The 9,597-nt window shown below is 41.8% G+C and overlaps 1 long non-coding RNA gene across 1 annotated transcript; it reads left to right on the forward strand.

Annotated features, from left to right (window-relative positions):
- Positions 1 to 464: 464 nt before the first annotated feature.
- LOC131237191 (uncharacterized) lies at positions 465 to 1,031 on the forward strand. Its single transcript, XR_009167100.1, has 2 exons — positions 465 to 642; positions 721 to 1,031. It is a non-coding gene; the product is annotated as an uncharacterized LOC131237191 (long non-coding RNA).
- The last annotated feature ends 8,566 nt before the right edge of the window (positions 1,032 to 9,597 follow it).

Consider the following 9,597-nt stretch of genomic DNA (forward strand, 5'->3'; position numbering starts at 1 on the left):
ACTGCACTTCTATTGGACATGGAAAAACACCCATCGTTCAGCCATTTTGTTGGTTGGATATCTTTGATAGATCACTTTCCGCAAATTGCATGGATTGGGAGATCCTAGCCACCAAGATGATGGATCATTTGCACTATCGTAGACCATTTTGCCAACATTCCTCAAAAACCAACTATTACACTGATTGGATGCATCGGCAGGAATTCCCAACCGGGACCCCACCAAATGATCTCTCCAGGTCATTGTGCCGATGTCCAATTTGAGTGCAGTTCACATTCAAGGAAACCTGGTACTCTGCGTGCAGGCTAAGTCTCCCATTTTTCTAGTAAAATGTTCTTGCCAAATCGAGATTCAAGCTCACAGCATGACCCATTGATGAAATTTCAAGATTGTTTCCAATTGATTACCCCACAGTTCTCCCATATAATGAAGCAGCTATTGTTTCAGCAAGCTTGCACAACAAGCATTAATGGTTGTGATGACGAAGGAAAGGGTTACATCACAAACAAACAGGTAATATCTGCTCTGTTGTTTTCCTGTAACAAGTTTTTTGCCTTTTTTGCCCCCTTGTCTCTGATCCTATTGCGTGCACCATTAGGAGATGCTATCCATTCTGCAATGCCAAGCATGAATGACGATAATGTAAGTATGCACAGAAGCAACTGCTCTTATATTCCACCATCCCTATTTGGGTTCTGAAACAATTGTTCATGGATGCAGGTATCTGAGCTATTCAACTTGTTTGACAGTGACAATGATGGTGCTGTTAGTTCCGACAATTTCATGGCCTGCCTAAGAAGGAACCCACTGCTTGTTGCCCTCTTTGCTTCTAATTCGATGCATTGTGGCTTGATAGAAGGTGGAAAGCTAGTGATTGCATGATGATTATATGGGCATATTAAAGTCCCTGTGAAATGCTCGATGATTGGCTTCTAATTCAACGCTGTATGACTTACAATAGGTGGGAAACTAGAGGTTGTATGATGAACATATGGGAATATGATTAAATGAAATGAACGATGTTTGGCTTATCTTGAAATGAAAGTACTGTAACAAGGCTATTGCTTTTGATCATTTTTATTTTATTTACATAACCAAAAAAATAAAAAAGTTGATTGGAAATTCACGCAAATGATGATTGCTTAGGTGCTGTTATTTTCATGTATTACAACAAATTGGCCAAAAAAGGGAGGGAAATACATCATATACAATTGCTTTCTCTATATTACAGCACACTTGTCTCTAGTTTTGGATTCCGGCTTTGATGAAGAGCTATAGCTGCTCCTTGGCCCTTGCAAGAAACGAACTTCTCTTGTAAAAATGGCACATTTGTGGTTACATTCAATATGGGTGAGAGAGGATTCTTGAAGAATAATACACAGTAGCAATATGCTCGAGCTACGTACGGATGATATTTGTACCTAAAAGTACAACGAAATCCGTAGCAATATGCTAAAACCAATGATGGCTACAGATTCTAGAAATAAAGCTACGGCTATTATCCGTAGCTATTTCCCAATTTTTCAGAAACCAAAAAATTATAAAAATGGTGTCTCCTACCATTGCTGGTAAATGTCCTGATTGATCAACTCATCTAAACTAATACAGATAAAGACTTCATGGCTCACAAACGCATAACAGTAAGGATGAACTTGAGAAAAGGAGAAATAATGCACAAAAAGAAGAAAGAAAAAACCACAACAAAAAAGAGGGAGTAGACAACTTACTGTTTAATTTTATTTTTTAAAACTTTTCCTTCTTTTCTTCTCTGTTTAATCTGCCAAAACAAAGAAGAAGGGATTGAGAAAACGGAAGTAATGAAGATAAAAGTAAACCCAATCAATAGACTAAAGAAAAATACAACAATGAAATTAAAATTCCAAATGAAAGCAGAATTCCAACGAAAAATTCCAAAGAAAACCCAATTCAGCTACAAATTATAGATCGTTGTCATTCCAAAATTACGACTGGATAATAAGTTACAAAAACAATAAGCAGCACAAAAGATTAATTTATCCAGCGGCATCAAACTGATCAGATAATTGGAATAGTCCAACCATAGAGTCAACTACAAGTCAAAATTCTTGTCAATTACAAGAGATGAACTGATAATTTGAAGATATACCTTCCAACAGGTATGTTCTTTGAATTTTTGCAGTTGAGGCCCTAGGAATTTAAAAACCCAAAATGAAAGTTACCGTTTCCTAGCATTGGAGAGCCAAATTTAAAGAAAAAAAACAACCAAATGCCATTTCAGAGCCTTCAAGAAAGAAAGGGGGAAAAAAAAAAGAAAAAAGAAAAAAGAAAAACCCACTTGAGTTCTTTGGCCTCTGTACCATAAAGCTTGAGTTGTGTTTCAAGACCATGGCTCCCACTCGAATCACCTCCACTATCAATCAACCGCACTTAAACTTCATCACTCCTAGTCCCAAGCAATATGATCAATTTGTATTCTACAAGTCAAATGATGGTGATATAGTCAATGTCCTCAGGTTTGAATGGCTAAAGAAAATGAAAACTCAAAGCTAATTAACCAAGTTCTATGGTTTCTTCCTCGAAACCTGCAGCAGAAGACCAGATTCATGAAGTTAGAAATTAGAATGGAAAATCCAAGGTACTAATCCAAATAGGCCTGGAAAAAAAAATACTTAATATTCATACTTTTTTGGAATCTTAAATAGTGTTAAATAGTATGAAATGAGGTCAATTTAAGTTCGAGTCCTATGGGGTTTTTGCCTTTTCTTGTTTTGTGAATCAGGCCACAGGCTGGAATTCTAGACAGAGTTGCAGGCTGCAGATTAGTTACCTTATACCTACAACAAATAAATCTTATTGTTTTCTGGTTTATGGTCCATCCACGTGGTGGCCCGCCAAGTAAACTGCCCTGATCACAATGAAGAAGTAGCATGTGTATGGTAGAGATGTTTTCCACACTTCAGGGACCTCCAATACAGTATAAAAACACCAATAAATAATAATAATAATATAACAATGAAAAATACAACCTCATTTGACAGCCAGAAGCTAGATTCCATCACATTTTCTAACCTAATATGAAAAGATGTGTGCGCCAAAAAATCACGGTACTAGTTAATCATTTCAACCATAAAGAAAAACACACACACACACACACACACACACACACACACACACAAAAGAAATCCATTTTTATAGCAAATAACTATTCTATTTCAATTAAAAACAAAACAATAACAACAATAGTAACAGAACTTAACATCATACCAAGAGGAATTACTAAGATGTTGTTGAAACTCTAGATTCCATCAAATTTTCCAATCTGGCCATTAAGACACTAAACACAATTCAACTATTTGAGAACATAAATATCCATTTCAAAAAAAAAAAAAAAAAAACCAACAAAAACAATATGATTTTGTTGCTAAAATGCTACTTGCACAATGTTACCAATCCAACACTGAAAATCATATTCTTCACTTAAAAAGTAATCATTCTTTCGGCTGACTGCATATGAATGAAATGCATGCTTGCAAGACGATGATCATACATTAGAATCTCTATGGCAATGCTGTCCAACAAACAACATTGGTGGAATCGATACCTAGGCCCTGTTGAGCAAAATAAAACCTACTCCGAGTGATTTCAAAGAGAATAGATCTTGTTCATCCCATGTGAACAACATTCCAAGGAATATTGACCTCATCTAACCTACCTAAACGATCTGTCCAATTCATGTGGAAATTTTTGAAATGGTCCTAGTCTAGTTTTATGTTTTGATAGCTCTTGTCCAAAGAGGAGTTTCTATTTGCTGCCAGCAAATAGATGGTTGAAAAGAGAGAAACAGCAACTGACTCCATTCAATTGAGTAAAGGCCCAAGTTCGATGACTTCGACATTCCAATCTGCGACATTTTGGTGGCATGTCAATAAACAGTAGGACGAAAAACACCAATGGTCTGGATTAGAGAACCATGAGCGCAAACTGTTGAGATTCAAAAGCCCAATAAATTGTGCAGGGCGTCGGTGTAGGATCATATGATTCCGCTCATGAGAATTTAGACTGAAGAAGCAACTGCAGCAATAGCTTGTGTTGCAAACGTGTAGGAGATCCGGGCCATTACCAGGTGGAACTCAATGTGAACATTGCCCAGTGCCAGCAGCCAGGCCCTTCTGATGGGACAATCTGGGACAATTGGTGATTTTTCAACTGACCATTTTCCTCACACAAGTCTGGCCCTTCTGATGAGTGGATTTGATGCAGGACATAAAATTAAATATGGTTAGAAACATCTTCCAATGAATGAAGAAGATGCGGTGCATCCCACATATGAATGTTGCTGGTTAGGAAAAAAATAAAGAAAATACCAAAAGCAAAGGCAAAAAAAAAAAGAAGAAAATATTAAAAAAAAACAGAGGCCTTACCTGTAACGCTCAATCTGAGGTCTGCACAGCGTAGTGGTAGGGAATGAGGGAGAGAGAGGTGGAGGCGGGCGTGGCTGGTAGTAAGGATTGAGGGAGAGAGGGAGAGAGAGGTGGAGGCGGGCGTGGCTGGTAGTAGGGATTGAGGGAGAGAGGGAGAGAGACAGGTGGAGGCGGACGTGGCTGGTGTTAGGGATTGAGGGAGAGAGATGCTGCACGGGATGTAGCTGAGAGAGAGAGAGAGAGAGAGAGAGAGAGAGAGAGAGAGAGAGAGAGAGGGCTACACGGGTATGGCTTCAGCTGAGTAAAACCTTCTATTTGAAGGGCCGTGTACATCCTCGCCCTCAATGAAACCGGTATGACCGGTTCTACTGCGGTAAACGGATGGCCGTTGGTTTCCAAATGGCTCCATCCGACGGCAAGCAAGCTGACAGCGCTCGACCTTACAGAGTGCTTCCATAAGGTCGAGCGTATAGTACCTTTTCCCATATATATATATATATATATATATATATATATATATATATATATATATGTATATATATGTATATATATATATACTTAAAACGTCCAGGGCCCGACATCCCCTGATGGACGGCCTAGATGAACCACATCATCAAGGTGGGGCCCTATATGTGGCCCACCAAGTGAGGTCCACCTGCTGATGCAGGATGCGGCCCACCAACATCTGTACAGGGCCCCTGACCAAGGCAGCCCACTTACTTTAGGTGAGGCTCACCTGCATTTGTGCAGAGCCCATGACCAGGGCGGCCCACCCGCTGCCAACGTGAAGACAGCCCCCTGTGGTGTGCCGTTTGAAGCCCTCTTCCGGCCTCGAATCTCTCTCTTTCCTTGCTCGATCACGGCCCATCTCTGACCATTTTGCCACCCATGTTGATGCTCAAACGGTGGCATGGTGGCTACCGTTTTCCCCGCCAAAGAATAGCCCGGACAGGGTCGTTCTCACCCTGGTTTTCGGACCTCTTTCAGCCTGATTTAGAACATCAAACAGGGCCTGCTTGTGGGTCGTTCCTGGAGGGAGTTTCATCCCTCGGCTGGGGCCACTCTCATGCCATTGTTTGTCCCCAACCAAGGCCTGTACTCAGGCCATATTCATCCTTAAAACAAGAGCTTTATTCGGGCCATGCTTAGCCCGAAACAGGGGTTGCATTCAATCTGCTTTTAACCTTAAAATGGCCGGGTATTTCAGCCCCAAATGTGGCGTGTAGCAGGTCTCATAGTTACATGAAATGAAACAGATAAGAAGGAAGAAAAGGAAAAATGAAGTTTATAGGCTAATTACCCATCTGAAACGACGTCCACGTTCCCTACCTCATTCTTCTTCTTTCTCTCTTTTCTCTCTCTTTCCCTTCTCTCTCTCACTCAAGTGGTGCTTCTATGGTCCCACACTGACTCAGCTCGGTCTAGTTTTCACGGACTGAGTTGAGGCAGTGTGCTCCAAGCTCACCAATGATGCATTCCTTCCCTTTGTTTTCACCTTCTTTTCTCTCCCTCTGTTTTTCCCCTCTCTTCTTTCCTCCTTTCCTTTCTTTCAGTGAGGAAGCTGAAGGGTAGCAATGCTTCTTTTATAGGCAGATGAGGGGACCTTCGTCGACTGTGTCAGCCTCTGCACCGACGAAAATGGAAACTTCCTTCATCTACATTTAAGGCTTTCTCAGCCATTTTTGGCTATGAGGGGATTCTCCCCAGCTGGTTCAGTGGACGCCTCGGTCCTCTGGATAAAGGGGGTGGTGACTTGCCTCTCAAGCCACCGGATGGTTCTTCTCTCCTGATCCTAGCCACTAGTGAAGGGGATGGATGGTTGGGATTCAAATCCCAAGTCCCTATGCCTGGGGCCGAATCCTTTTAAAGTTTTGATCAGGGGAACCACGTGAGTGAAATGGACGGTTTGGATCGTCTGGAAAATTCCCCAAATGGCTCAATTTCGGGCTTGAAAATTTACAGATTCGAATATTTGATGGCGGGAGAGATCCCAGCCATTTTGAGATTCTTGCTCGATCAAATGTAGTTTGACCGAGCAACTCTTTCCAGTGCACGTCTTGTGTTTGTAGCCCAAGGTGCGCACGCACCATATGTGGGGTCCTGTGCGATGTTTTTGTCGGATCTACCCCAACCAACTAGTTTAGGGGGGCCTATATAGGGGCCCTGGCCTAGTTTGGGGTGCATGTGAGGCCCAGGTGGGCCATATCATACCATTCAGGGCCTCATTTTGTCCATATGACGTGTTCCACTGGTCAGATGGGCACGAGGTTTTGTTTCAACAGTGGAACAAACAATTTATTTTTCTAAGGTGGTTAGTGGATGCGCGGTGTCATTATGACTTAGAAATTTTTGTTCATAACTTTGCTTTAATCTAAGGATTTTCTAAGTTTTACCTTCTGGGTTGTTGTTGGGTTTGACTTGGCTCATTTGGATCATGGTGGTTGGCTTTATCGTCGAACGGGAGCCCCAACCAACACGTGTAAAGTTTAAGTTATCTTGTTTAATCGTCTTTAATCCCAATAACCAAGGTCATCAGGGGTAACACCCGTGTATCGAAGTTATGGGGTGTTACAGTCTACGCCCTTAAAAAAATTTTGTCCTCGAAATTACATATGGTGTGTTACTGAATAGGTGGGGGTATCTTTCCCTCACTTCAGTTTCTCGTTCCCACGTTGCCTCCTCTTCTCCATGATGTGACCAAAGAACGTTAACTAATGGTATCGTCTTTGTCCGTAAGACCTGCTCGTGGTCCAAGATGCGGATGGGTTCCTCAGTATAAGAAGCGTCGTTGGTAAATTCAATCTGCTCCCAGCTAACAATGTGTGACTCGTCCGGGGTGTACTTCTTTAACATGGATACGTGGAAGACGTTGTGGATACTTGTCAGTGCAGTCGGTAGCGCAAGGCGGTATGCCACGGCTCCCACACGATCCAAGATCTTGAAAGGTTCGATGAAATGAGGTGCAAGCTTCCCTTTTTTTCCGAACCTCATCAGACCCTTTATAGGAGAGACCTTAAAAAATATGTGATCCCCAGTTGCAAATTCCAGATTGCATCGTCGATTATCCACATACTTTTCTGTCTACTCTGAGCGGTACGCAAACGCTTCCGAATAACATCGATTACTTGGGTGGTAACCTAGACGAGCTCAGGTCTTAACAAACTTTGCTCTCCCACTTCAGCCCAACAAACTTTGCTCTCCCACTTCAGCCCAACACTGTGGTGCTTGACAAGGGCAACCATATAGAGCTTCATATGGTGTCATGCCTATGTTGGACTGGAAACTGTTATTGTAAGCAAACTTTGCAAGGGCCAAATGGTCGTCCTAGTTTCCCTTGAAGTCAAGGGCACAAGCTCTTAACATATCTTCCAGGACATGGTTTACTCTCTCTGTCTGTCCATCTGTCTGGGGTGAAATGTCATGCTGAACTTGAGTTCCGTGCCGAGTTCCTCCTACAATCTTCTCTAAAAGGTGGACATGAAGAGGGAGTCATGATCTGGTATGATCTCCTGAGGAACTCTATAGGATCGAACGACTTTGCGAACATAGAGTCTTGCCAGATTGTCAGTCGAATCTGTCATCCAAATAGGAAGAAATCGAGCAGACTTTGTCAGCCTATCTACAATGACTCAGATTGAGTCATGCTTCCTCTGAGTCCTGGGAAGCCCAACAATGAAGTCTACAGAGATGTTGTCCCACTTCTACTCTACTACTGGTAGGGGCTGAAGAAGGCTCCAGGTTTGCGGTGCTTGACCTTTATCTTTTGGCACACCATGCAGCTTGCTACGAAACTGGCTGTCCCTTTTCATATTACTCCACTAGTATTGCCTCTTTATGTTGTTGTACATCTTCGTACTCCCCGGATGTATGGCCATTCTGGATATTTATGGCGGGAGAGATCCTAACCATTTTGAGATTCTTGCTCGGTCAAAGGTAGTTTGACTGAGCAACTCTTTCCAGTGCACGTCCTGTGTTTGTAGCCCAAGGTGCGCATGCACCATATGTGGGGTCCATTACGATGTTTTTGTCAAATCTACCCCGACCAACTGGTTTCGGGGGGCCTATATAAGGGCCCTGGCCCAGTTTGGGGCGCATGTGAGGCTCAGGTGGGCCATATCATACCATTCAGGGCCTCATTTTGTCCATATGACGTGTTCCACTGGTCAGATGGGTGCGAGGTTTTGTTTCAACGGTGAAACAGAAATTTGAGGGGTTCCGAGTACCTGGTTGGCCATAATTTATTATTCTAAGGTGGTCTGTGGATGTTTGGTGTCATTGTGACTTAGAAATTTTTGTTCATAACCTTGCTTTAATCTAAGGATTTTCTGAGTTTTACCTTTAGGGCTGGTGTTGGGTTCGACTTGACTCATTTAGATCGTGGTGGTTGGCTTTATCGTCGAACGGGAGCCCCAACCTACACGTGTAAAGTTTAAGTTATCTTGTTTAATCATCTTTAATCCCAATAATCGGGGTCATCCGGGGTAACACCCGTGTATCAAAGGTACAGGGTGTTACACTAGTACCACCTATCAAAACAAAAATCACATAGGGAAATCCTATACTGACAATCATAATGTGTGAAGATTTTTGTTATTAGTTCTTCATTAAAATACCATATTGAGATTATTGTATAGATGACTATGCTTAAAATGATTCATGAGGTAGAAATTTATGAAAGAGCAAAATATCTTGAAATATCTCTAATAAAAGTTGCAAGCTGTTTATACATCATAACACAAAAGGAATATTTACTTACAATGCCTACAGATCTTCAGTTGTGTTCAATATCCCTAAGTAATGTTGCAACTCTTCTTTCAATTAAGATTGTGCTACAGCAATTGTGCGCTCAGCTGCGAGGATCATGCTGGCCTGATCAGGAGCACCAATCAATTTAGATTCCAAAGAAGCAGTAGCTTCCCCATTCCTTGTCCATTTAGCTTGTACGGTATCAATTAATTGAGTGTTTGTTTCAAGCTCTGCTTTGATCTGACAAATAGTTGAGTCTTCCGCTTCCCACTAACTCTTGAGTAATAGAATCTCCCTCTCATGAAGAGCAATCTGATCACCAATGATTACCTTATTTCTGTCGAAAACCTTTAATTTCTCATGGAGAGATTGATTAGTTGTATTACAATTAGTAAGGACATCATCCGCTTGAGAGAGTTTCACCTTAAGAAGTGCCAATTCCTTTGGACGA

Source organism: Magnolia sinica, chromosome 2 (genome assembly GCF_029962835.1).
Source record: "Magnolia sinica isolate HGM2019 chromosome 2, MsV1, whole genome shotgun sequence".
Taxonomy (NCBI): Eukaryota; Viridiplantae; Streptophyta; class Magnoliopsida; order Magnoliales; family Magnoliaceae; genus Magnolia; species Magnolia sinica.